Source organism: Sus scrofa, chromosome 9 (assembly GCF_000003025.6).
Source record: "Sus scrofa isolate TJ Tabasco breed Duroc chromosome 9, Sscrofa11.1, whole genome shotgun sequence".
In the NCBI taxonomy this organism is placed as follows: domain Eukaryota; kingdom Metazoa; phylum Chordata; class Mammalia; order Artiodactyla; family Suidae; genus Sus; species Sus scrofa.
Genome location: NC_010451.4, coordinates 72,584,325 through 72,611,866, shown reverse-complemented (window position 1 = coordinate 72,611,866; position 27,542 = coordinate 72,584,325). Strand labels below are relative to the sequence as shown.

At 40.7% G+C, this 27,542-nt stretch overlaps 1 long non-coding RNA gene across 4 annotated transcripts in view; it reads left to right on the top strand.

Annotated features, from left to right (window-relative positions):
- CDK6 overlaps positions 1-27,542 on the top strand; it is a 254,774-nt gene that overhangs the window by 153,765 nt on the left and 73,467 nt on the right. For all 4 annotated transcript variants that reach the window (XR_002347034.1, XR_002347036.1, XR_002347035.1 and 1 more), the window contains exon 5: positions 23,898-24,007. This is a non-coding gene — a long non-coding RNA (cyclin dependent kinase 6). The remainder of the gene's footprint in view (positions 1-23,897; positions 24,008-27,542) is intronic.

The following is a 27,542-nucleotide window of genomic DNA, read 5'->3' as shown; positions in this document are numbered from 1 at the left end:
ATAACCAAAGCTATATACCGAGGCTAATTGAGAGCACAAAATGCTTTTATGACTGGATAAGAAAGATTGAATATAAAGATAAAAGCCTTCAATCCAGGGACCATAAAAAGAGGTGTTTTTCAACTGGCATCTACTGGATTTATTGTTTTTTGAAGATAAATGTTATATATGCTCATTGTGAAAAACGGAAACATTGTTGAAGGACAGAATGATAAATTCATTAGAAAAATACCTATATAAATCAGGAGACTGGAGTAAATAAAGTTTGAAACATAAATGAAAGAATTAGAAAACAAAGCAAGTAAAACAGAAAAATAAACCTAAGAGTTGGTTCCTCATAAAGACTGAAAGCAAAGGCAGTCTCCTGGCAAAGCTATTCACCAAAAAAAGAGTATCCAGTTATGGAGTCAACTTTGGCTAGAAGAACTATTAAAGAATTTAGCGTCCGAGAGCCCATCAGATAGAAGAGGAGGCAGTGCTGATGGGGTACCCTGGAGCCCTTGGGCTTATCCTGTGAGCCTTGCCATTCCCAGGTTTTCAGTGGGACATGTAGGGGGACTCCATTTCTCCCCCTACATGTTCCCTCCCATTAACCTAGGTAAGAAAAGCAAATCTCCCTTATCTATGTGTGTTGCAGCAACACAACAGAGAAAACGTATCCTACAAAAAAAGAGTTTGGGACTGAGCAAAATACTTTCCTGTTATAATTTTCAAAGCTCCTGTAAATCATTCTCATCAGACACTGTTTGCACATGACCTTCGTGTAAGAGTTAAGTGCCCAGTGATAGGGATATGCAGTGTTAGGAGAACCAGATTATGCACAAGAGGTTTGTAGTTCGTTATAATGTGGTAAATGGGGTAACAGTTCCAACTGAAAAGGTACAAGAGGTACCCTGTGAAGAGCAGTGATGAAAAAATATCGTAGATGTACCAGAAGTGAAAGTGAGTAAAGGAGTTCCCATCGTGGAGCAGCAGAAACGAATGAATCCGGAGTTCCCATCGTGGCGCAGTGGTTAACGAATCCGACTAGGAACCATGAGGTTGCGGGTTCAGTCCCTGCCCTTGCTCAGTGGGTTAAGGATCCGGCGTTGCCGTGAGCTGTGGTGTAGGTTGCAGACACGGCTTGGATCCCGAGTTGCTGTGGCTCTGGTGTAGGCCGGTGGCTACAGCTCCGATTGGACCCCTAGCCTGGGAACCTCCATATGCCGCAGGAGCGGCCCAAGAAACAGCAAAAAGACCAAAAAGAAAAAAAAGAAAAAAAAAAAAAAGAAACGAATGAATCCGACTAGTATCCATGAGGATGCGAGTTTGATCCCTGGCCTTGCTCAGTGGGTCAGGGATCCAGTATTGCCCTGAGCTGTGGTTTAGGGTGCAAATGTGACTCAGATCCCAAGTTGCTATGGCTATGGCATAGCCAGCAGCTGTAGCTCCGATTCAGCCCCCAGTCTGAGAACCTCCATATGCTGAGGGTGTGGCCCTAAAAAGCAAAAAAAAAAAAAAAAAAAAGAAGAAGAAGAAGAAAAGAAAGAAAGAAAAAAAAAAAGTGGGTAAAAATGCCTGGTTTTCATTAATAAAGCTTCTTTCTCACAGTACTCCCGATGATAAAAATCATAGAAAGGCATGTAGCTCCATTAAGAAATGAATTTATGGAAATAGTCACAAACAACCTGGGAATCTCAAGGTAGATGCTTCCATTCTCTTCATAGGTAGCAGTTTCTCAGTCTTAAAAATTGAGGCAGAAATGTACTGTGTTTGGTTTATGTGTACTTATCTTTACAATGAAACTCAGCAGACTGTGGCTCTGGCTCATTAGCAAATGCACTATTGAAGATTCTTTCTATTAATGTCAGTTACTTAGATTTTGCTGCAAAATGGGCTTTATGGAAGTTTCTTTTTGCCAATGTTTTCAGACAAGATGATTCATACTTTCAGTCCTATAAATCTCATTGGAGCAATGGGATGACCTCCTTCAGCTTATTCGGTGATTGCTTTTATTCTCTTACATTATATTTCAGGAATTTTTAAAATGTAGTTGTTATCTCTCTATATTGTACATATGTGTCTCTGAACCCAGGATTTCTTTTATGGCAAAGGCTTTCTTTACATCTTAAGTCTTATTTCTTCACAAATCAAACTTACAATGAGAAAAGTTCCCACTGTGGTGCGGTGGGTTAAGAATCTGCTGTGGCTCGGGTTCCTGCAGTGGTATAGGTTGCTGCACTGGCATGAGGTCAGTCCCCGGCCCCAGCACAGGGAGTTAAAAGATCTGGGGTTGGAGTTCCCGTCGTGATGCAGCAGAAACGAATCCGACTAGGAACCATGAGATTGCAGGTTCGATCCCTGGCCTTGCTCAGTGGGTCAAGGATCCAGTATTTCCCTGAGCTGTGGTTAAGGATCCAACGTTGCTGTGAACTGTAGTGTAGGTTGCAGACGCGTCTCAGATCTGGTGGTGTTGTGGTTGTGGTGTAGGCCAGCAGCTGTAGCTCCAGTTCAACCCCTAGCCTGGGAACCTCCATATGCCACAGGTGCAGCCCTCAAAAGACAAAAGACAAAAAAAAAAAAAGAAAAGAAAAAAAGAATCTGGTGTTGCTGCAGCCTTGGCATAGCTCACAGCTGTGGCTCAGGTTCAGTCCCTGGCCTGGGAACTTCCATATGCCATAGGTGCAGCCATTTAACAAAAAAAGCAAAAACTACAGTGAGGTGCCACCCCGTCATTAATAAGTCTACAAATAACAAATGCTGAAGAGGGTGTGGAGAAAAGGGGACTCTCCTACACTGTTGGTGAGAATGTAAATTGGTGCAGCCACTGTGGAGAACAATATGGAGGTTCTCTAGAAAACTAAAGATAGAACTACCATATGATCCAGCAATCCCAGTCCTAAGTATATATCTGGACAGAATTGTAATTCAAAGCAATACATGCACCCCTGTGTTCATAGCAGCACTATTCCCAACAGCCAAGACATGGAAACAACCTAAATGTCCATCGACAGCTGAATGGATATAGAAGAGGTGGTACATACATACAAGGGAATATTACTCAGCAAAAAAAAAGAATGAAATAATGCCATTTGCAACAGCATGGATGCAACTAGAGATGATCATACTAAGTGAAGTAAGTCAGAAAGAGAAAGACAAATACCATATATTACTTATATATGGAATCTAAAATATGGCACAAATGAATCTATCTACGAAAAAGAAACAGACTCATGGACATAGAGAACAGACTTGTGGTTGCCAAGGGGGGAGGAATGGACTAGGAGTTTGGGGGTAGTAGAAGCAAACTATTACATTTAGAATGGATAAACAACAGGGTCCTACTGTATAGTACAGGAACTAAACTATATCCAATCTCCTGGGATGGACCATAATGGAAAATCATATTAAAAAGAATTGTGTGTGTATGTGTGTGTAAACCAAATCACTTTTCTGTGCAGCATAAATTGACACAACATTGTAGATAAACTATACTTTACTTTTTAAAAAAATTAAAATCTTTTTTTAAAATCAAGTCTTCTATTTCTCTGTATATACTTGAGGCTTTCCTTTGAAGAGGTTTACTCCCTCTGCTGGCTCTAACTGTGAAATGAGTGAACGCATGTAATGAGTATATTTCTGATGATGAATCCCAGGGATTGCTTGCATATAATGTTCTTTGCCTTAGACTTTTTCCAAAGTGTAAAATTATACTTTAGTTTGGCTCCCTCTAATTCTGGATGTAAAAATCACCCAAGAATCTAAGAAAGATTTTATATTCCTTTTGAGAACAATATGAAATTTCATGAGACAAATAGTAATTTGATGTTTAAGGAAGTCTGGCATGCAGATTTATAGTATATAATAGGTGCTCAATAAATATTTATTAATTTCTTGTTGGCAGTCACATTTTTAATGTATACAGATGGGATTATGTATAGTTTATTGTAGGAGCAATAAATTACCTATTCTCTTTAACGAAGTCATGTGCACTTCTATAGCACTTTCTCTATGTCTTGTAGTTCCAACCACAATGTATTACGGTCACTTCTTTTTATTTTTTTAATTATTATTATCTTTTGTCTTTTAGGGCCGTACCCACGGCATATGGAGGGTCCCAAGCTAGGGGTCCAATCGGAGCTGTTGCCTTTTTTTTCTTTTTTTTTTCTTTAGGGCCATACACATGGTATATGGAGGTTCTCAGGTTAGGGATAGAATCAGAGCTGTAGTTGCTAGCCTACACCACAGCTCATGGCCATGCCAGATCCTTAACCCACTGAGTGAGGCTAGGGATCCAACCCACATCCTCATGGATGCTAGTCAGGTTCATTAACCGCTGAGCCACAACAGGAACTCGTGAATCCTACTTTGTCCTTAAAAAGGTAATTGAAAAAAAAAAAAAAAGGTAATTGAAAGTAAATAACTTATTTAGAACACCCACTTCCTAAATGTGAGCATATCTGTATTAACAGAATCGTATAGTTAATACAGACATAGCAAAACCTTCTCGCCATCTCCATCTGTACTATCATATAGTAGTAATCCGTGTTACAGTGGTTATAGCAAAGTCCTGAAGAGTATTTTATGTTTTCATTTTGTACCTTTATATTCAGTGCAAAACCAGATTTTCATTTACGTTGCCTATTTAAAGCAAAATAAAACAGCTCATTTTTCAGGATGGCATTGGTTAAGAATGTTCAGTGGCATGCAAGCAAGCGTTCTAAATTTATTTTGGGTGATTTGTGCTCCTAACTCTGTACATTGTTATAGACTATTCCTTTTCAAAGGATTTTCCAGGGATCCCTAATTTTATAGGATAGTAATAGGTATTATATGAGGGGGAAAAAAAATCATTCCATGGACAATACTTGGTAAATGTCAAATTAAATAGGTTTCTTTATATATATATATATACACACACACACACACACACACATACATACACACATATATTTATATATATATTTCACATATTATATTTTCTTTTTTAAATGATTTTTATTTTTTCCATTATAGTTGATTTACAGTGTTCTGTCAGTTTTCTTCTATGCAGCAAAGTGACCCAGTCACACATACATTCTTTTCCTCACATTATTCTCTATCATGTTCCATCACAAGTGACTAGATATAGTTTCCCGTGCTATACAGCAGGATCTCACAGGTTTCTTTTTTAAATGTAGAACCTCTCAGATCCTTTAATATGTCAGGGTAAAAACTGAATTTCAAGAGAGTGGATTCAGCATATTCTCAAACTTGATTTAGGACTGTTTTTCATGAACCATCTCTGGGCAATATTGTCCTCTAAATTCCCATGGGAGACGGGCACATAGGCAGTCAGGACTAAGCAATGTAGCCAAATGGGTTCCTCCTTTATTTTCTCCAAGATACTACCAGAATTTCTCTTTTGCTGGAAATGTCTTTGTTAATTGGAAGTGTTGACGAAATGATGTGAATCTGTTTCTTTTTGAGGTCGAACGTAGAATCCCACAGATTCTGTAGTTTTACTGCAATAAGTGTAACTTTCTGGGCTGAGTCCTAGTCTTCTTTCCCACATTACCCACTCCACTTTTGCAATCAGTCAGACTATAGTGTATAGACTCTAGTCTATAGTCTTAGAGACTATAAGCCCCATAAGTGCCGGAACTGAGGTTCAGTCACCAGCATGGAGTGCCACCATCAAGTAGCACTCTGCAAATGAAGAAATAATTTCTGCAGTCATTCTGAGTTTCCAAACAAAGGAAAATGGCACCACACATGTACTGATTATTGTCCGATAGTGACCTCCATCTCCAAAATAGTTGCCATGGTTCCCCATGTTTAAATTTCATGCCTAGGGAAGAGTGAATGTGGGCTCACCGCAGATGGAAATGTGGCTCCGTGACCTCTCCAGAGGGTAACGTGGCAATGGGGGCCAATAGCTTGGGCTTTGCCTCTTAACCTGGCTACAGGACCATATACTGACAGGTATGGTTCTGTACTTGAGTTTATAATGATGTTCCAGAATGTGGTTCACGAAGGAAATCTAATAAAAACCACCATCCAACAACTTCTAAGACTTTTACACTATTAATATTTTAACTTAGAATCTTGGCAGAAACATTTCAAAATACCTTTCTGTTTAGTTTCCCTATTCAATACCCAAATTGTCTAAGAACTCTGTATAAATAAATAGTTTATACACCTCCAGAAAAGACCAAATAGATGCTTAAAGAGTTGGGAACTTGCTAAAAGTCCAGTGTAACAGAAGCAAAAGTGAGAAGAGAAGCCCAAGTTTTAAAAAATTTATTAGGAGTTCCTGTCGTGGCTCAGTGGTTAACGAATCCGACTAGGAACCATGAGATTGTGGGTTTGATCCCTGGCCTCGCCCAGTGGGTTAAGGATCTGGCATGGCCGCATGGCCGTGAGCTGTGGTGTAGGTTGAAGATGTAGCTCAGATCCCCCATTGCTGTGGTTCTGGCGAATGCTGATGGCTACAGCTCCCATTGGACCCCCTAGCCTGGGAACCTCCATATGCCACAGGTGCAGCCCTAGAAAAGACAAAAAGACAAAAAATAAATAATTTTTTAAAAAATTGTATTAAACCACAGAGCCGCACATCTATTCACAAGTGATAGATATCATTATTGATTCTGTTATTTCAAAGAGTCTAGTTAGTACTTTAATAACCCAGACTATATTGTCATTTTTTTGGAACCTTATATTCTTATAAATTGGTCTGTGAAAAGTATACTACACACTAACTTCACAGGTTGAGAATATCAAGTGGTAGCAAAGATGTGGAGAAACTGGAACTCTGATGCCTTCCTAGTGGGAGTGTAAAATGGTTCAGCTGCTGTACTTGGAAAAACTATTTTGTGGTATCAAATATATGTCTTCCCTCTCTCTATAGAGAGGTGAGGGGAGAGAGAGAGAAAGAAACAGAGACAGAGATGAGAAATGAGTGTCTATGTCCAGTACGACACATGTGCAAAAATGCTCATAACAGAATTTTCATTCACCATAGCCAAGAACTAGAAACACCATCAGCAGAAGAAAAGTGGCTAGATAAATGCTGGCATGTTAACACAATAGAATACTACACAGCAATGACCAAGAACAAACTACTGATAGGAACAACAGGTTGTTAATAAGAGAACTTATGTATTGAGCAAAAGAAACCAGATACAGAAACTGCATAATTCCTTTTTATATGAAGTTCATGAAGATCCAGCAACATTACTCCATGATGATATAAGTCAGAATAGTGGTACAGAAATGGTATTGACTAGGAAAACACAAGAGGGCCTTCTATGGGGATGTAAATATTCTATATTTTGGTCTGAGTGGTGGTTACCTAGGTGTGTACATGTGTAAGAGAGAGGGAAAGAGAGAAATGACAATATGTAGGTAAAATTTATTTGCTCCTTGGGAGAAATTTCCTCTAAGGTATGATGTATAAATTTGATTCTGCTTCCTTATTTATGAATCTGAAACACCTTTTGTACCTTCAGAATAATCTAAAGACAGATTTTTTTTTTTCTTCCCCTGTTTTTTGTTTTGCTTTTGTAGTCTGGGAGCAAGTTTGCGAGAACCTCTTAGTCATACATTGAGCAAATAGTCACTGGATGCCTGGTGTGGGCCATCCTGCACCAGGCTTTGGGGACCCCAAGATAATTAAGGCCCAGTGCTGCCGTTGAGTCTTGTCAGTTTGATAGAGATGGAAGCAGATTTTTGTGGTCACATCACACATCAGCAGGGACTATAAAAGAGGTGTGTTGTGGAAATATAGAGTAAGGAGCCTCTATCTCTCAGAATGTTCTGGAAGTTTTCACAGACAGCATCACTAGGCCCTGCTTCTATTTTTGCCATGCATCAGGGTCCTCCATGTATTAAGCATCCACAATGGTGATTTAAGATGACTTTTTAGTTACTGAAGAATAAAATATTTTACAGTCTACATGTTTTCTTCAACACCATTGCAATCATTTTTTAGACCATTTATCAAAACCTTAGCAGTTTCAAGGATAAAAGGAGGAGCTACCGGCCACAGATTTCTAGAAAGCAGCAACATTCTTTGAAATGTTTCTAAATGGAAAAGTAGTCTTTCTCTGAATTAGCTCTGAGGTAAAAGCCAAGTTATACCCCAACTGGAGGATTACTTTTCCTTTCAAGTAGCGTTTGCATGCAGCAGCCACAGTGCCCTGAACACATATGCAGCATGAGCTCCTTAGCCTAGGTGAGAAGTCTTCCGCTGGTTTTTATGTTCACACATGTCTCTCTCCTGATAGCGGATGTACCTAGAAATACTCTGCAGAGTCCTTGGTATTAGTGTGGTTCTTCCTAGAACAGACAATTTTAAGAGAAGCACAGCAGCTCATCAAGAGCAAATGAATTATATATATTATAGTCATTTAATGAGCAGCACTCTATTCTCTTTTGATGATCCCTTGCTTCTCCTCCTCAAAGAGAAGATGTAAATGTATTAAGAAATCTGTAAGCATAGAAAGTTTAATTTTTAAAAAAATAGAAGGGGGCAGTAAAGGGCTGGGACACATTATCTATCAGACTTTTCTTTTTTAGTAACTTTGAAATCAGAGAGTAAAATCCAGATTACACTGGATACAGTTACACTGAGTCTTCAAACCCAAAATTTTTTTATGCCCAGTGATGTGATTTTTTTTTTTTTACTTTGAGATTGATATTATAAAATGGTGGGTGATAATATTCAGGTTATCCAAACTGTGTACTTTTCATTCTCCTTTTTCCAAAACTCCAGTCCTCTGTGCATTTGCTCTTCTGTCAAGTTAAGACGGCACCCTCTTTACTTGCATAAATGGATGAAGGGTGAGTTTGAGGAAAGGTGTAGCTTGGGGAACTGGCTAGATGGTGATTTCATTCGCAGAGAGAGGGAATTCAAAAGGAGAACAAGTTTGGGAGGAAAGACTTTGCCATGGTCCCCAGAGGAGGAATATTCTGGAAGATAGTGTGAAACACGCCTTCACTGGTCACACGGCACCAGGGCTTTGGGGGTAGGGAGGCTTTCCTGGTCCACCCTGGATCATTTGCACATCCACGACCCTGAGCCTACACCTGAAAGCTGTCTTGGTGAAATCCTTTGGGGCATCATTATCCTAGGAAAGCCATTGCTTTTGTTCTTGTCAGCTTTTCAGTTATACTTACACTGCTATGGAAATGATTGTTTTAGAAATATTGACTTTTAAACCTATAATTAAGTTGAAGACTCCCCTTCCCCCCACCAAAAAAAAAAAAAAAAAAGACCCCAGGTCATTCAGTCACCACAGCATAGAGAGTGAACTTGAATCAGATCGGCCCTGTTTCTGCCATTTACTAGCTGATGGGTTCTGGACAAGTTGCTTAACTCTCTGAGTCTGTTTCCTTATCTTTATTATTTATTTATTTATTTGTCTTTTTAAGGCCGCACCCATGGCATATGGAGGTCCCCAGGCTAGGGGTCTAATCAGAGCTGTTGCTGCCGGCCTACACCACAGCCACAGCAATGCCAGCTCCAAGCTGCATCTGCAACCTACACCACAGCACACAGCAACACCAGATCCTTATCTCACTGAGTGAGGCCAGGGATAGAACCCGAGTCCCCACGGATGCTAGTTGGGTTCGCTAACTGCTGAGTCCTCTGTGCATTTGCTCTTCTGTCACAACAGGAACTCCGTCAGCTTCCTTATCTTTAAAAGTAGAGTCACTGGTACTCACTTCATACCCCCAATGGAAGATGACATTAGGGAATGATGGAGTCAACCCAGCCCAGTACTCTACATCTTCTGTTTCCTAAAGATGCCTTCTTTCCCTCCTTCTTTAGCCCACGTCTTGCCCCCCGCCACCCCAGATGGAATAAAAGTGAAACGTTTTTAGAGAAGAGGTCACAAAAATCCCACAGTAATCCATCTGACATTTTACAGTTCTTGTCAGAAAATACTTCCTTCTTTCTAACCAGAATTCCTAAGCCGCAATCGAAATCCCTCTGTTGCCTCCTTCTCCTTTTTTTTTGTTTTGCAGTTTTAATCTTGCTAAACGAACATCGCAAGTCTAATCTTCAGGAGCATAGTTTCCTTCTTTTCTTGCCTTTAATAGCTGAAGCACATAACACAGTAGGAGCTCCAGAACCCTCTGGAGACTTGGGTTCATTTCTGGTCACCCAGATGAGTTGGAAATAGCATGGCAGGTTGTCTTCTCCTGCATGTATCTCTGTGAGCCTTCTAGGTGGAGATGTGTCGTAGAAACTTCGGGGGGAACGGGTACTGCAGAATGAGCTGTACCTTGGTAGTTCCTTCCAGCGGAGGATCTACGAATCCTTTCCATTTAAGGAAGGTTGTGCCCGCAGAATTTTAAGATGTTCAAGAATGTTTGAGCCTGAACTTAGCTTCTAAAACTATGCTTCCATTTTCCTCATCATTTGCACTAACCAAATAGCTTGCAAGTGTTCATTTGAGTTTTACCTGCAGCCGGTGTAAAAAATGAATATAGTAACTAAGGAGAAAGAAGGCATGCACTTTAGAGACATTCAGCTGTTTGTATAATTAAAAGTCAATGTTTAAGTTCTCGTACAAGTCTGAGTGATGATGTGGCCTCCCAAAGTATATAGATTTTCTTAAGAGTTAAAACAACTTTTAAAAGAAAACGATGAGCTCTGTAGCATGCCATATCCTGTGTTCAGAATCATTTTCATTTCTACTTATCTGTGAAGGTTGAAGGAATGTCTACAAATATTTGCTTGGTTTCTATAGCGAAGGCAGGGAGAGATCAAGTGTGTGATTGTTCAGTGTCAAAATCAAAACTGCACTATACTGTACTTCTAAAAAGAGAGCGAGTTTGTTACTTGAAACATAATAGACATTTAGCAAGCGGTAACTATTTTAAGTTTCACAAGTTCAGGATGAAATTTAAACAATACAGCCTGAAGGAAAACACGGGCCCTTCAGGCATTTTAAAACTTCATTTTCCAAAAATAAAATGGCCCTCACACTTTATTAAAAAGTCATCTGTTGATTAAAGATCATGCTGGTGGACTCTCAGCATATGCCTGAAGTAGGTATGGGGACATGACTGTCATCTGTACATTTCTCCTATAATAGAAACCCTTGCATCCTGCCCTAGGTTATCCCTCCACCCCTGTAACCCTCCATTCCACTGTCTTCTGGCTACCCATCCATGTGCTGGAACATAGCATTTTTTAATACCTGCCTTACACAATGCTTTGTCAGGGGCTGGGAATGAAAAGTCCACTCAGGAACAGTCTCACCCTCACAGGGCTGGCCATGGGTCTAGTAGGCAGTAGATACACAGTGAATGGGAAACAGTGTGATAAGCACTGTGATTCCACGTCATTGGGGAGGACTAAGCAGGTCAGGATTCACAAGAATTAAGAATAGCATTATCGGAGTTCCCGTCGTGGCGCAGTGGTTAACAAATCCCACTAGGAACCATGAGGTTGCGGGTTCAATCCCTGGCCTTGCTCAGTGGGTTAAGGATCTGGCGTTGCCGTGGGCTGTGGTGTAGGTTACAGAGGCAGCTCGGATTCCGAGTTGCTGTGGCTCTGGCGTAGGCCGGTGGCTACAGCTCCAATTAGACCCCTATCCTGGGAACCTCCATGTGCTGCGGGATCAGCCCAAGAAATCAAAAAAAAAAAAAAAAAAAAAAAGAATAGCGTTATCATGGAGTTCCTCGGTGGCTCAGCGGGTTAAGGATCCAGTGTTTTCATTGCCGCATTGCAAGTTTGATCCTCCAGCCCAGGGACTTCCAAATGCCAAAAAAAAAAAAAAAAAAAAAAGATTGCCGTTCTGAGAGGACATGGCAAAGAAAGTTCTCAGTGTATGGGAAGGTCACGAGGCATGACACAGCATGTATATTTGTACAACCATAAAGCCTCTGAGGGTGTTGAGAAAGCTTTTCCGTGAAGGAAGAACAAGCAGTAAAGCCAGAAAGAGGGTGGGAGCCAGATCATAAGGGCGTTGTGGGTAAACTGGACTTGAACTTGACCCTAAAAGCTCTGGAGAATGGATGAAGGATTTTAAGCAGGAGTGGAGGCAGCACAGCTTCAGAAGCCCTAGAGAGGACAGGTTGGAAGGAGGTGGGCTGGTAGGCAGGGACCCCAGAGGAAGTCCTGTGACCCTCAGGAGAGGACAGTTTCACAGAAGGATCTGGCAGGGATCGAGAGTGGGGATGCATGGAGACCTGGCAGGTGGGGATTTTGCTTGCAGAGAGAAGGAATCTGAGAGGAGAAACACATTTCAGAGAAAAAGCAGTGTGTGCCTTTTGGAATTGAAGTCCCTCTGGGGGTCCTGAGGGGCGATGTCCAGGAGAGAGTTGGGCATGTGGGTCAGATATTCTGCAGAATTCTGAGTGCAGTATAGCCTTAAGGGTCCTCCACATAGGACGTGCCCCAGGAATTGCGCATTACATAAAAAAAGCAACAGCCTTAGAGAAAACGACTATTCAAGGGATGGATCAGGATAGAAACTGCCAAGGAGTTACTGGAAAGGTAGGAGGACCCCAGCATTCTGCGCTTTGATCACCCCACCCACCCACCGACCCCACATTGTCCTTCAGCCAACCGATTTGCCTTGCTGCTCTTCTAGTTTGTGGCCATCATGCAGGATTAACAGGGTACCTCTCATAGAGTGGCAGTCACATGATGAAATGTGTGGACGTTCACTTCGACCTTTGAAGGCTTGATGTCTCATGTAAAACCTTTTTGAGGCAGATCTGCTTGAACATTAACAAAATGAGAGGCAGGTATGAGGCTCAAAAAGACAGGATAAGTGCCACTGATATCCCGAAAGGTCAGAGCCTGGATCCCTGAACTCTACCCCTGTTCATCCTTCAGTGGGTCATTATCACACCCCCTCAGACAGTATGTGGTCCTCTGTCTACAGAGGGCCTGCTCCCCTGAAGACTCCCTTCATCTCTGCTTGGAGAGAACATCCATCTCAGCTTATTTTCCTTGTGCCATTGCCCTTTGAGTCTTCTTACATGTTCTCTCAGTCAAATTGGATTCAGCCCCACCTCCCTCCACAGATCCAGTTCCTTTAAAAAAAAAAAAAAAAAATCCTGATTATGTAAAAGTCCTGATATTTTTTAATTTATCTTATTTTATTCAAGTACAGTTGATTTACAGTGTTGTATTAATTTCTGATGTACAGAAAAGTGATTCAGTTGTACACACACACACACATATACACATACATACGTATATATATATATATTCTTTTTCACATTCTTTTCCATTTGGTTTATCACAGGATATTGACTATAGTTACTTGTGCTATATCACAGGACTTTGTTGTTTATCCATCCCATATATAATAGTTGGTATCTGCCAATCCCAAACTCCCAATCCTTTCCTTCCCTTACCCCACTCCACTCCCCCTGCCAACCACAAGTCTGTTCTCTATATCTGTGAGTTGGTTTTTGTTTTATAGATATGTTGATTTGTGTCATATTTTAGATCCCACATATAAATGATACAATATGGCATTTGTCTTTCTGTTTCTGACTTACTTCACTTAGTATGATAATCTCTAGGTCCATTCATGTTGCTGCGGATGGCATTATTTCATTCTTTTTTTATAGATAGGTAATATTTCATTATACACACACACACACACACACACACACACACACACACACACACACACACACCACACACCACACACCACACCTTCTTTCTGTTCATCTCTCAGTGGACATGTAGGTTTTTTCCATGTCTTTTCTATTGTGAATAGTGCTGCTGTGAACATAGGAATGCATATATCTTTTTGAATTATAGTTTTGTCTGGATATATGCCCAGAATTGGGATTGCTGGATCATATGGTAATTCTGTTTTTGATTTTTTGAGGAACCTCCACACTGTTTTCCATAGTGGCTGCACCAGTTTACATCCCCACCCACAGTATAAGAGGATTCTCTTTTCTCCACACCCTCTCCAGCATTTGTTATTTGTGGACTTATTAATCATGGCCATTAGGACAGGTGTGAGGCAGTACTTCATTGTAGTTTTGATTTGTGTTTCCTAATAATTAGTGATGTTGAGCATCTTTTCATGTGCCTATTGGCCCATCTGTATGTCTTCTTTGGAGAAATATCTATTTAGGTCTTTTGACCATTTTTCATTTGAGTTGTTTGTTTTTTTATTATTGGGTTGTGAGAGTTGTTTGTATGTTTTGGAAATTAGCTCTTATCGGTCACATCATTTGCAAATATTTTCTCCCAGACTGTAGGTTGTTTTTTCATTTTGTTTATGATTTCCTTTGCTGGGCAAAAGCTTGTAAATTTGATTAGTCCCATTGGTTTATTTTTGCTTTTATTTCTATTGCCTTGAGAGACTGATTCAAGAAAACATTGGTATGATCTACATCAGAGAATGTTTTGCCTATATTCTCTTCTAGAAGTTTTATGATGTCATGTCTTATATGTAAGTCTTTAAGCCATTTTGAGTTTATCTTTGTGCATGGTGTGAGGGTGTGTTCTAACTTCATTGATAAGCATGTGGCTGTCCCACTCTCCCAACACCATTTATTGAAGAGACTATCTTTTTTCCATTGTATTTTCTTATCTCCTTTGTTAAAATTGACCCTAGGTATGTGGGTTTATTTTGGGGCTCTCTATTTATGTGCCAATACCATGCTGTTTTGATTATTTTAGCTGTGTAGGATTGTCTAAAGTCTAGGAGGGTTATGCCTTCTGCTTTGTTTTTTTCCCTCAGAATTGCTTTTGGCAATTCTAGGTCTTTTATGGTTCCATATAAATTTTAGGATTATTTGTTCTAGTTCTGTGAAAAATGTCCTGGTAATTGGATAGGGATCACACTAAATCTGTAAATTGCTTTGGGTAGTATGGCCATTTTAACAATATTAATTCTTCCAATTCAAGAGCATGGAATATCTCTAGTTCTTTGAATCATCTTCAGTTTCAGAAGTCTTCAGTTATTATTAGACATTGCTCTCCCCATATTCTCCAGGCTAGAGGACTCCCTCTGTCCACCATCAGCACTACCCTTGGGAGTTAGTTCTCATGGTCATTTAGGTATCCAACCATCAGACAATTACTGAGCACCTTCCATGCATGACACTATATATACACTGTGGCCAATGAATCAAATGACTGTAATGCAAAATGAAAAGGGTCAAGAACTGTAGATGTGCAGTGGAAGCTCAGGGAAGAGCAATCACTTCCAGCTGGGAGATCAAGAAAGGCTTCCTGAAGGAAGTGATATGTGAGAATTCACACTGCCAGAGACTCAAGGAAAGAATGTCCCACAGAGAGAACCACAGAAGCACTGGCCAGGTGGTTGGAAATCAGCACCTCTAAATGGGAGCCAGTGGCCCCAAGTGAGTCCAGAGAGCTGAGGTTTTGGAAGGAGGGACAGCCCTCCTGCTGGTACAGCAGAGGCCAGGATCATTATCAGCTCAGTGCTCAATATTGACAATCTTATTTTTACGAAGACCTCAGCCATTTTTGGTCATGTATCAAAACATCTTTTTCTGGAGTTCTCGTCGTGGCTTAGCAGTAACAAACCCAGCTAATATCCAAGAGGATGCAGGTTCAATCCCTGGCTTCACTCAGTGTGTTAAGGATCCAGCCTTGCCATGAAATGTTATGTAAGTCGCAAACATGACTCAGATCTGGCATCGCTGCGGCTGTAGTATAAGCCGGCAGCAGCAGCTCCTATTCAACCCTAGCCTGGGAACTTCCACATGCCACGGCTGCAGCCCTAAAAAGAAAAAAAAAAGAAATCTCTTTCTGGCCTTTAGGTTATACATGAGTCCACCTGAGATGATTCCATTATTACTTGTTTCAAAGTACTTTGTGTGTTAGCCTTTTTTGGTATTTTAACTCTTTTAATAGTCTCCATTTAACTGGCCTTATAATAACAAGACTGTGCTGGGCAGAATTAAAATCTGGTGGTTTATAGCATCTTAAGTGTATAATTTTAAAGAACTGAATTTTTAGACCTTTTAGGAAAAGCTAGTGAAAAGTTACCACTGGAGTTCCCTTTGTGGCTCAGCTGTAGCAAGCGTGACTAGTATCCATGAGGACAGGGGTTTGGCCTCTGGCCTCCCTCAATGGGTTAAAGGATCCGGCATTGCCGTGAGTGGTGGTGTAGGTCACAGACGTGGCTCCAGTTCGATCCCTAACCTAGGAACCAACATATGCCTCGTGTGCAACCCTAAAAAGACACCCCCCCAAAAAAAGCCACTAATGTTGATTTTCATTTTTCAAGTCTTCTGGAGGGAAAAACATAACATAGTAGAGCGTTTTTTACTGATAGGAAGCAAATAAATAGCTTAGAGCATAGCTTAGAAAGCCTTGACTTTAGTAATACAAAAATTTTGAGTTATTTTAGGGATTATATCTATATATCTCAGAAACCATTATAGAAGTTTGCATTTGAGACTTGTTGAAGTGAGCCCAGGAAAAAGAATGTCCCCACACCATATACCCCATAAGTAATTACTAAATCAAAGGCCAGTAAGGATGTCCGGAGATAGAGTTCTTGGTTCTGTGCAGTATATGCCTTTTTAAAACCCTCATTATCATTGCCACATCATTTAGGGACTCTTCAACTGCTAACAGAGGTCACCTTACACATCATACTGGCTAAACGTCCTCTTTGACAGATAGGAAAACTGAGAAAAAGTTGCCACCCACATTAGTTTCTTCATCTACAAACTAGACGTATGAGTCAGGGTCCCAACAGGAAATTGATGGCACACTCAAAATAAGACAATTCAAGGAAGGTTTGTTTACAGAGACAAGATGTACGAAGAAGTGGGTGTAGGGGAAGCCCAGTGAATGGCACTATCTTGAGTCTTGGTTTCAGCCAGGCTGATACCATTCCCAGGCGTGAAGGAAGGTGGGAAGCAGTTCCTGGAGTCCAGTGGAGTGGGCAGCTCTGGATGCATGCTGCCTTTGTGATAGCAGCACTACCAGCTCTGGACGGCCTTGCTGGGAAGAAGTCGAGGAGTTAAAAAGACTCAGCCTCACTCGTCCTCCTCTCTGAACTCCTGCCTAGGCTTCCCATTGGCCAAACCCAGTAAGGGACAGAGACAAATGGTGGCTGCAGATCCTCCTCTGAAGACAGAGACCAACCAGAGAGGCAAAAGGAAGATGTCCAGCACCACGTGTATACTGTGCTTTTCTGCGCCTGGAGCATGTAGCCATCTAATAACAGCTGCAAACTTTTTAGGATATTGGTGAAAGGATACATGAATAAAAACTATTAAATCAGAGTTCCCTGGTGGCATAGCAGGTTAAGGACTCAATGTTGTCACTGCTGTGGTTCAGGCTGCTGCTGTGATGTGGGTTCGATCCCTGGCCCAGGAACATCCATGTGCCATGGGTGCAGCTGGAAAAAAAAGAGAGTGAGACTGTTAAATACTAAGTTAGAGTGGTTTACTCTTACATGTATTTTGAGTCAGAGTTGGCCTTGGCTCTACTTTATCTTACACTGTTATTGAACTGTTTCAAAAAAAATGTGCGTAGAGATCAAAGCAGTTTAAACAGATACATCCCCTTGTGTAAATATCCTTGAACTCCCCCTGTTTTCCACTCCCCCTCCTGTTGCCAGATCCATTCAGCACCTCTAGAAGCTGCTAATACATGTAATGATTGTAATAAACATCATATTTGCTTTGGTTCCAGCTGGCTCCAACCACCGAACTCTGTCCATAGTTCCTATTGTTATCTTTGCTTAGTAGACAACTGCGTTGTTATCATTAGAAGCCACCTTTGTCATAGTTTTCTAAATGTCGATCTTTATACATTGCATTCATTGCTTCCCTCAACATATCTTTTAATAGACCTTTTGTTTTTGAGGATATGCAGAACTATTAAACTTAGAGAACATGCAGGTAAACGTTAATTGTTTACCTCGTGAGAACTTTCCCTGTTCATGCACGATAACCTTGAAGCATTTTTACCAGTTTTGTCCATTCTTTATAAAACCTGCAAATAAAATTTAACCTGTTTATGTGTGATTTAAACTGGTTTTAAGTTAGGCCAGTTTTCCAGCAGAAGTTTTTAGAGGCACAGAACTATAATAATACCTAAGGAAACAAGATTTATATTTTACCACCAGGGAAAATTGTTACAGTTTGTGCTCAAAAGTTTGGAACGTCTATATTTGAAATCCCATGAAATTACAGAAATTGTCATTATTTGAGATATTTTAAATTACAGCAACTTAAAGTGAGGGTTGGAGAACTCTGGATCATAGAACGTGGAGTGGCCACATAAATTAGCAAATTAAAACTGAAGAAGCTCTCTTGATACATGAGATAATATTACATAAATAGGAAACAACTATTAGATTTATATCTGTTGCAAAAGGCAGTAATTTTTTACTTTAAATGGAGGCTTCAGGCAGTGTTGGGGTTATTTTCTTAGAGAATTAACTAGAAATATACAGTTTGTACTTCTTGGAATTCAAGCATGTTGAATTCCACAAGGATTAAACCAAAAAGATGTTTCTTTAGACAAATGCTGATAGTTCAGATAGAATGTAAATATAAACCTAATGAATGGATCTAATTCCTCTCACCTTGTGACGGTGATTTACACAGAGACCAAGCAGAGATCTTAGGGATATCAAAGAGATTTTTAAATCTTAGTTTTCATTGAAGTTATCAAATGGGAATTTGACACATAGACATCATACCACATAGGGCACTGTTGTAGTTCAGAAGTGAATTTTGAAGTTATAGAAAGATTTTTCTTAAACCTTTCTTTTAATAAAGGGTAGGTGCACTCTTGAGATTAGTAATCACTTCTGAAAGTTTACATTAGGAATTCCCTTCATGGCTCAGCGGAAACAAATCTGACTAACATCCATGAGGATACAGGTTCAATCCCTGGCGTTGCCGTGAACTGGTGTGTAGGTTGCAGATGCAGCTCGGATCCAGTGTTGCTGTGGCTGTGGTGTAGGCCAGTGGCTACAGCTCCGATGCAGCCCCTATCCTGGGAACCTCCATATGCCAAGGGTACAGTCCAAAGAAGATAAAAAAAAAGTTCACACTAAAAAAATATTTCAAAGTGGAGTTCCCGTCGTGGCTCCGTGGTTAACTAGGAACCATGAGGTTTAGGGTTCGATCCCTGACCTTGCTCAGTGGGTTAAGGGTCCAGCATTGCCGTGAGCTGTGGTGTAGGTTGCAAATGTGGCTTGGATCCCGAGTTGCTATGGCTTTGGCGTAGGCTGGTGGCTACAGCTCCTATTCGACCCCTAGCCTGGAAACCTCCATATGTTGCAGAAGCGGCCCAAGAAATGGCAAAAAGACAAAAAAAATTTTTTTTCAAAGTAAATTTAAAATCTCTTTTTTTGTTGTTGTTTCTTTAATTACAACCAGTCCGTGTGTGCCTGCTGACTTACAGGTGTTTTGAAATGCTGAGGGAAGGATGCTGTGTTAGATGTTGGTAAAGGAGCACAGGGTTCAAACTGGTATCTGGAAGAATATCAGCTCTTCCACGTGTCGGCTTTGTGACTCTGGCCAATTTACCCAACCTCTCTGAAATTGTTTTCTCAGCTATAAACTGTGTTTCCTGACACCAGCTGAGTGATCTCACGCCTCTGAAACTGTTGCCCAGCCCCTCCTTTCCTTTCCACTCTCCATCTCCCACACTGCCTTGTTCCCGTGGCAACAGTCCACTTAAAACTTAATGGCTGTGTGTAGAATCCTGGCAGACATTTTTGTGTGCATAAATGATCATTATGCACCCACACAAAATCTGTTAATAAAAATTGGAAAATGGAGCTCCCATCATGGCTCAACAGGTTAAGAACCCGACTAGTATCCATGAGGAGTCAGGTTTAATCCCTGGCCTCAATCAGTGGGTTAAGGATCCAGTGTTGCCGTGAGCTGTGGTGTAGGTCAAAGACGTGGCTCGAATCTGGCATTGCTGTGGCTGTAAGCCAGCAGCTGCAGCTCTGATTCAAACCCTAGCTTGGGAACTTCCATATACTGCAGGTGCAGCTCTAAAAAAATTTTTTTTTTAATTGGAAAATACTTTGCACTGTCCAAAACTTATCTATTCACTCAACAGTGTGTGATGGACATCTTTCTACGGAGCAAGAGTGGGAAGGATGAGAACTGGTTCGTCTTTCTGGTGGCTGAATAATATGCCCCTATTGAAAATTATTGTGGAATAAACATCCTTGGGAATGCCTCTTTGTATACTAGTGTGAATATTTCCATTGGATAAATTCCCACAAATGGAACTCTGGTTCAAGGGCGTGGGCCCTATTAATTTTATAGACATTCTCTAATTGTCCTCTAAAAAGATTGTGCCAATTTTACAGTTTAAAACATACAGGGTCCCCATAGCATAACCAGTCCTAAGTAGTGTCTTTCTGTCCATTTCTGCCAATCGGGCAAAAATGATACCCCCTATTGTGATGAATTTCTTCCTCCTCTCTTTTCTTCTTCTTTCCTTTCTTTCCTTTCTTATAATGAGATTGTGTATCTATGGTGGTTTCTTTCTTTTTGTGAATTGTCTTTTCATGTTTTTTTATCTGTTTTTCTGTTGTATTGTTTTATTGATATAATTTGTTTTAGATATTTTCTCCCAGGTTGTCATTTATCCTTTGCCTTTACTTAACAGTGTTTGACTCCAAAAGTCTATTAATAGAATAATAAACCATGATTAGGAATGATTTATTCCAAGAAGAGAAAGAAATAATAGGAAATCTATTGATGTAATTAATACATCATTAGTAGAATAAAAGGCAATGATCAAATAGTATTAACAGACTTTTTTTTTTTTTTTTTTTTGGTCTTTTCTATGGCCACACCCATGGCATACGGAGGTTCCCAGGCTAGGGGTCCAGTCAGAGCTGTAGCTGCTGGCCTACAACAGAGCCACAGCAAAGCCGGATTCTTAACCCACTGAATGAGGCCAGGGATCAAACCCGTAACCTCATGGTTCCTAGTCAGATTCATTAACAACTGTGCCACGACAGGAACTCCAATAGACATTTTAAAATGCATTTGCTAATAATTCCTTATCCATTTTGAATAGTAACTATTCTGAAAGGAATAGAAGGGAATTTCCTAACTATCAATATTGTTATTATTTTAGCTGTCTAAATGTTTATTTGATGATCATAGTAAGTATCATATTAAAGTACTGAAAATGAAGATGGTTCTACTAAAGTGTTTTTGAATGGGTAATTAATCAGAAAACATAGCCTCTTTAGAACAGCCTCAAATTATGCTGTATTCAGATTAAACTTTTCGTTTCATGTGATGCTAGACTTTGAACTGAAGTGAGAAGCTAACTAAGTGGTCTCACAATATCTGTGTATGTCCCCAAACCACTGGACTACAACTGTATGGACAGTTTGCCCCACACTTTGGTTTACAGCGAATCAGGGAATTAGGGAAGTGTTCCTCCAGCTAGAAATATTAGTGAAGCAGAAATAAATTATGTGACTAAAAACTAGGCTCAGAATTGGACACTCTTCTTAGCAAAAGTAGTGAGTACCTTCTTTTGGGAGATTGACTGATTGTTGGACTTTGCCCAGGTATCTTCCAGGAATAATGGCCTTCAAATCATCAACTTGATATTTGTGGAACCACAATTGTTATGTGCTCAGTATTGTGATGGACATTTACGGACATAACGATGAATGAAGTTGGGTCTGTGCCCTCTGGAGCGACCCATTTTATGAGCTATGTTCCAGGGTTTGATTTTCAGGTGGCAGTGGGTTCAGGGAGGTGATGACATGATGGCAAAGCCGAGTTTTGTAGGATATGCATAATTTCATTATGTGGAGGAGAAAATAGAGCTTCCCAGACTAGAACAGTGTCAGCAAAAGCATGGAGGCAGGAGCTAGAGGATATGTTTGTGTAATTGAGTGGTGCTCAAACCTAGCCAAGGGATGGGGTTACTTTTTTTTTAATAATAACTTTTTAAAATGTTATTATAGTTGGTTTACAATGTTCTGTCAATTTTCTGCCGTACAGCAAAGTGACCCAGTTATACATATATAAAGGTTCTTTTTCTCATAACATCTTCCATTATGTTCCATCAGAACATAATTAGATATAGTAATTAGATATAGTTCCCTGTGCTATATAGCAGCAACTGCATATACTTCATTGCTTATCCACACCAAACGCAATTGTTTGCATCTACTAACCCCAACTTCCAGGCATACATCTGCACAAAACTTTCATTCAAAAAGATACATGCACCCCCTATGTTCATTGCAGCACTATTCACAATAGCCAAGACATGGAAACAACCTAAATGTCCATCGACAGATTAATGGATAGGATTACTTAACGAAGTTTAACCCCCCCCCCAAAAAAAAAGAAGAAGAAAAAGAAGAATTCCTTGGGCCCCACCCATGGCGATATAATTCAGTTAGGGATGAATAAGGCGCAGACACCTGTGTTTTTTGAAAAGCTCTGTGGATGATTCTGATGCACAGTCAGGGTGTGGAGCCAGTGGTGTGGCTTGTATGTGAGCAAGCTGTAAGGATGTGTAAGTACTTTATTATCCCCCACCATCCTGGGAATTGACTGGAGTCACCTGGACAGTTCTTCTGCTATGTGTGACATTGGAGGGGGCTGCAGTTATCTAGGGGACCAATCAGGCTGGACTGTCCAGGATGGCTCACTCATATGCCTTTCAGCTGAGAGCTCAGGGGGCACTGTTGATGGGAACAAGCTTTGTGGGTTCTCATTGCATGGCAGCTGGGTTCCAAGAGGAAGCATCTCAAGAGCAAGCATTCAGAAAGGCCCAGGCCACCAGGCTTCTATGACCTAGCTTTGGTAGTCTCAGATGTTATTTAATTCCATCCTATTCTGTTGATCAAGCAAGTCACTAGGGCCCAGCCAGAATCAATGGAAGGTGAAGCAAATTCCAGCCTTGGTTAGGAGAAGTGTATGCCTATAAGAAAGAAATTGATTGCAGCCATTTTTTTGAGAATTGGTACTGCAACCTTAATGCACTAAGTACTATAGCTTCAAAGTACATAATGCAGAGTTTCAGGAAATTTAGATAGACATCAACCAAAGTACAGTAAGTAAAACAAACAGTAAGTAATGATAAAAAAGGACCTTGAATAATATAAAATGCTTATGTAATAGATTTATGTATTGAATTCCTTCTCTGGCAAGAAACAATATACCTTCATTTCAGACATCCATAGAATAGCTGCTCCCCCCAAAAAAAGAATCGCTTGAACCCCTACATACTCTTATAAATCTGGAGCCTTAATGATGTGTTTTCCTCACCTCTCTCTCTCAACCTTGAAGAAACAATTGCAGTTGTGTTTGCTTTATCTATTATTATACACTGCTCGGTATTAAATGAAATGGGATACTTCCCATTTTGGAATCCTTTCCTCTAGATGACTTTTTACACACAGGGTATAAATAATTGGGTTACACATTCTCTTCTAAGTTCTTTGTTTTTTGTTTTCTGCAGAGAGTGGCATTGAAGGGGGCTTTATTTTGATTCCCCACAGTCTCACTTGTCCTGGTTGCTCTGTAGACTTCAGGGTCCCCGTCCAATAGCCACTGGACTCACCTTCTAGTTTCGAAATAATGCTGGTGTGAGAATTGAGCTGCAATCGTTGCTGTCACCTACTCTCCATGTGTTGTTTTTTTAAAGCCCTTTTAAGAAGATAATACTTCCAAGTTAAGGTTTCTTTTAAGCCTTTGCTTTGCTTTCTGCAGCTGTTTTTTTATCATCCTAGTAGAATCTGAGGTGGGTACCAGGTTGTGGGGATGATGTCATTTCCTGGACTGTCACCAAGGAGTCCTGGTTACTTATTTCTTCTATCTCAGTGTTCCCATGTGATTTTAGGAGTTTTCTGAGGTGAGTGTCGGCCTGAAACCCCCTGGGATGAGGAATTTAAGCCACCTCCCTCAGTAACGCTGAGATCCGTTTGCCGTTGCAGGTCGTCACGCTGTGGTACAGAGCGCCAGAAGTCTTGCTTCAGTCCAGCTACGCCACCCCTGTGGACCTCTGGAGTGTTGGCTGCATATTTGCAGAAATGTTTCGTAGAAAGTAAGAAATGCCTTTTTTTTTTCATTCTGTCTCTCTTGGAAATAAACTTTCTGGGTCTTGGATAATTTAAGTGGCAGCCTAGCATCTGTTTCATGTAGGGTCACAGCATCCAGATCCACCTGCTTCCGCCTTCGAAGCCTGTCCCGAAACCACCTTCTCAGTCCTTAGAGTGTGGCTAGTGTAGCTATAGCTTCCAGCTCTCAGAAACTCTGTTTGGAAAGGAAGACTTCACTCTTGTTACAATGTATTTTGTCTTTGTTGGTGATGATAGGATGTGATAAACATGACATGGTGTTTTTTTCTTTTAGTGAGGAAATAGGTGGACTTTTCCACAAGAGGAGGACCAAGGCTGTTAAGTATATGGAAATTTCGATGGTGGGAATAGTTGGGGGGAAGAAAAGAATGTGTGTATTGAAAAGGCATAGGCAAGAAGGATGTCAGTGCTACTTCAGAATACTTTCAATGCTGTCATGTGGAGGAGAGATTAGACATGTTCCAGGTCCTTAGAGAGCAGAGCTAGGACCAAAGATATTAAAATTACAAAAGTAAAGATTTTTGCTCAGAAGGTGAAAAAAATAATGATTGGTGTTATCTGAAGAGAAGATTGGGGTTCCTGAAAATAGTGCATTCTCAATGGGTGTCCACAAAACTACACCACTCCATACTGGAGGTTTTTTCAGTGGTGTTCCTAGAATGAGTGGGTGCTGAGAGGACTTCCAGGGACCCTCTGACTCTGAGAGTCTTGGACTCATTTGTTTGATTTTCAACTTACAAGAAATAGCTAAACAATATAATAAAGATCGGATAGGAAAATGATGCATACCTGGGTACTGAATCCAGCCTGGTCAGAAATAAACAGAGAGCCTAATCCTAATCTAATCTCTCTTTGTTTTCTCTTTTTATTTCCATGAGGACATGTGAGTTGGGAAGCTGAGTATTTTCCCATTGGACATGTTCAAAATGTAGCTAAAGGTGCAGTCGGCCATTGCTTGTTTGTTTGTTTTAACTAAATCAAGTTTTGTGCACGTGACAAATTGGGGGACCCATTTCTAGACCTCTGCAAAGATTCATCTATAGCTCCCAGCGGGGGATCATGGCAGGATGATCAAAGTACACAGATGTTTAAAGCAGGCCACTGGTGCCAATTCAGGACCAAACCTCTTCCCTCGCACTGATTTTTTATTCCTCACAATAGAAGATAACTGAGATGCAGCAGTAAATTTGCTTACGATCAAACAGCTTAAAAGTCTGAGAGTTAGTAGTCCAAAGGAAGTCTTGTGAGTCTGATGGTGTTTTTCTACCAAGGACGGAAGAAAAAAATACTGAATTCAGCTGCAGTGTTTGCCAAGTAGGCTAAATAAGTGGTTTGTAAGCGTGGGTCTTGGACCAGCAACGTCACCGTCACTTGGGGAGCTTTTTGGAAGCACAGACTCTTGGGCCTCACCCCAGATGGACTGAAGCAGGAGCTCTTGGGCTGGGCCCAGAAACCTGTGTTTTCACAAGCCCTCCAGGTGATCCTCATTCACCCTCCAAGGTCAGAGGCGCTGGGTTGGTGACAGAACTGCCAGGAATGGGCGGTCTTTCTATGTGCAGCTCCTAGACCTCTCCCTGAAATTCAGATTCATTATTGGGCTGGGACTGGGCACTCTTGTTTTACACAGTGCATCATGGGAGTTCCCACTGTGGCGCAACAGGATCAGCAGTGTCTGGGGAGCGCTAGGATGAGGGTTCAATGCCTGGCACAGTGGGTTAAGGATCCAGCGATGCTGCAGCTGCAACTTGGATCTGATCCCTGGCCCGGAAACTCCATATGCCCTGGGGCGGCCAAAAATGAAAAAAAAAAAAAAAAGTGCATTATGTCATTCTTTTCATCAGACAAGTGTGGGAAATATTGGGTTAAAGGCTTATGGTCAGAACCAGGGATAATTGACTGTGAATATTGCAGTATGGGAGGAAAACAGTCATTCCAGGTCATCCCAGAAATAACTTGGTACCATGGATAGTTAATTAAAGAAATATTTACTGAAATTACATTAATATATTTAGATTTTCCTCGGAGGTAAAGATTCGGTCCTTCTTTTGTTGCAGGGGTGAGGAAGGGTAATCTCTAATTTTTCAGTAGTACAAAATTTGAATACCAGTCGCAGTTGATGATAATTCCCACCCTTTTCTGGAATATGTTAAAAGAAAGATGAAATTTAAGATACGTAATGTTAAGCCTTCTCTAGTAAGGGATGTGCTATATTTTTAATATAGGTGGTCCCCTCTTAGGGAACAATTGCAACCTCAGTTTTTATTTTATGGCATTGAAACATTTGCCCACTAGAGAAGTAGTATAATTGGTAATTTGGTTCCCAGTCTAGCTTGCAGAGACTCTTGTGTGACTTGGAACAAATATAAAACATTACTTATCAAAATTTATTTTCTGTTGACAACATTTTTTTCTAGGGGAAAATTCGTTCTGTGCTCCAATCCAGGATGATTAGGAATAGCCATCTCTTGACCCCAGTATTGGGTCTGGGAAGGGGGACCCTGTGTTGGAGGTTCAGGAAAGTCCTATGATAGCAGAGGCAACAGTCTGCTTCACTTTTCTGGGAAAGTGATGTGTTGGGTAGAGACCCACTGGCTTTTCATATGTGCATAAGAGAAAGTGTCCCCTCTCTTGGAGCCTTGCACAGAGGTAGTAAATTGAGAAGTAACAGACTGGAGGGGGAAGCAATGTCAGAATCCAGGCCCATGTGCCTTTAAGGCTGAAGGAGCATGAATCCATCTGGGCCTATCATACACGCTTCCTGGGGCGGGTGCCCTGTCTCCTAGGTGGTTCCTGCCGGTTTGGCTGTGGCCTTGAAAACAGCCACGGGATCAGACCCTTGTTCCTGCTCAGTTCACGTTTGGTATTTCCTGTGCTAATACCCAGATAGCTGAATGTCCAGGCTTCTCACTTATGCTCCTGCGTTCTGGGGTCCAGCCACCAGCTCATCCTGCTTCCAGCTTGACTTCTAATGCAGTGCTGACCCACCTGTTACAGTGTGCAGCTGAGAATTCACAAGCTGTGGATTCTGGAAGCAGACTCCCTGATTGCCTTAGCTAACTAATCCTAAATCCGGGAATCCTGGCACATATCCACTCCGGGTTCCTCCTTGTTGCTATGACAGTGGTTTCCAAATTGTGTCCTCTCTTTTAACACCTTCATGGTTTTTACCATATTCTTACGATAACTATATTCACTTTGTTTTTTTTATTGTCTTAATTTACTTTTTATTTAGCCTCATCTTAAGCAAAAATGTATAACATCACAAAAGATATCTATAACCCTTAAAATTAAAAAACTGAGTCCACTGCTTTATAGCACAGGGAACTATAGCTAGTCACTTATGATGGAACATGATGGAGGATAATGTGAGATAAAGAATGTATATATATATGTGTGTGACTGGGTCACTTTGCTGTACAGTGGAAATTGACAGAACACTGTAAACCAACTATAATGGAAAAAATAAGTCATTTAAAAAGAAAATAAGTAAATAAATAATAA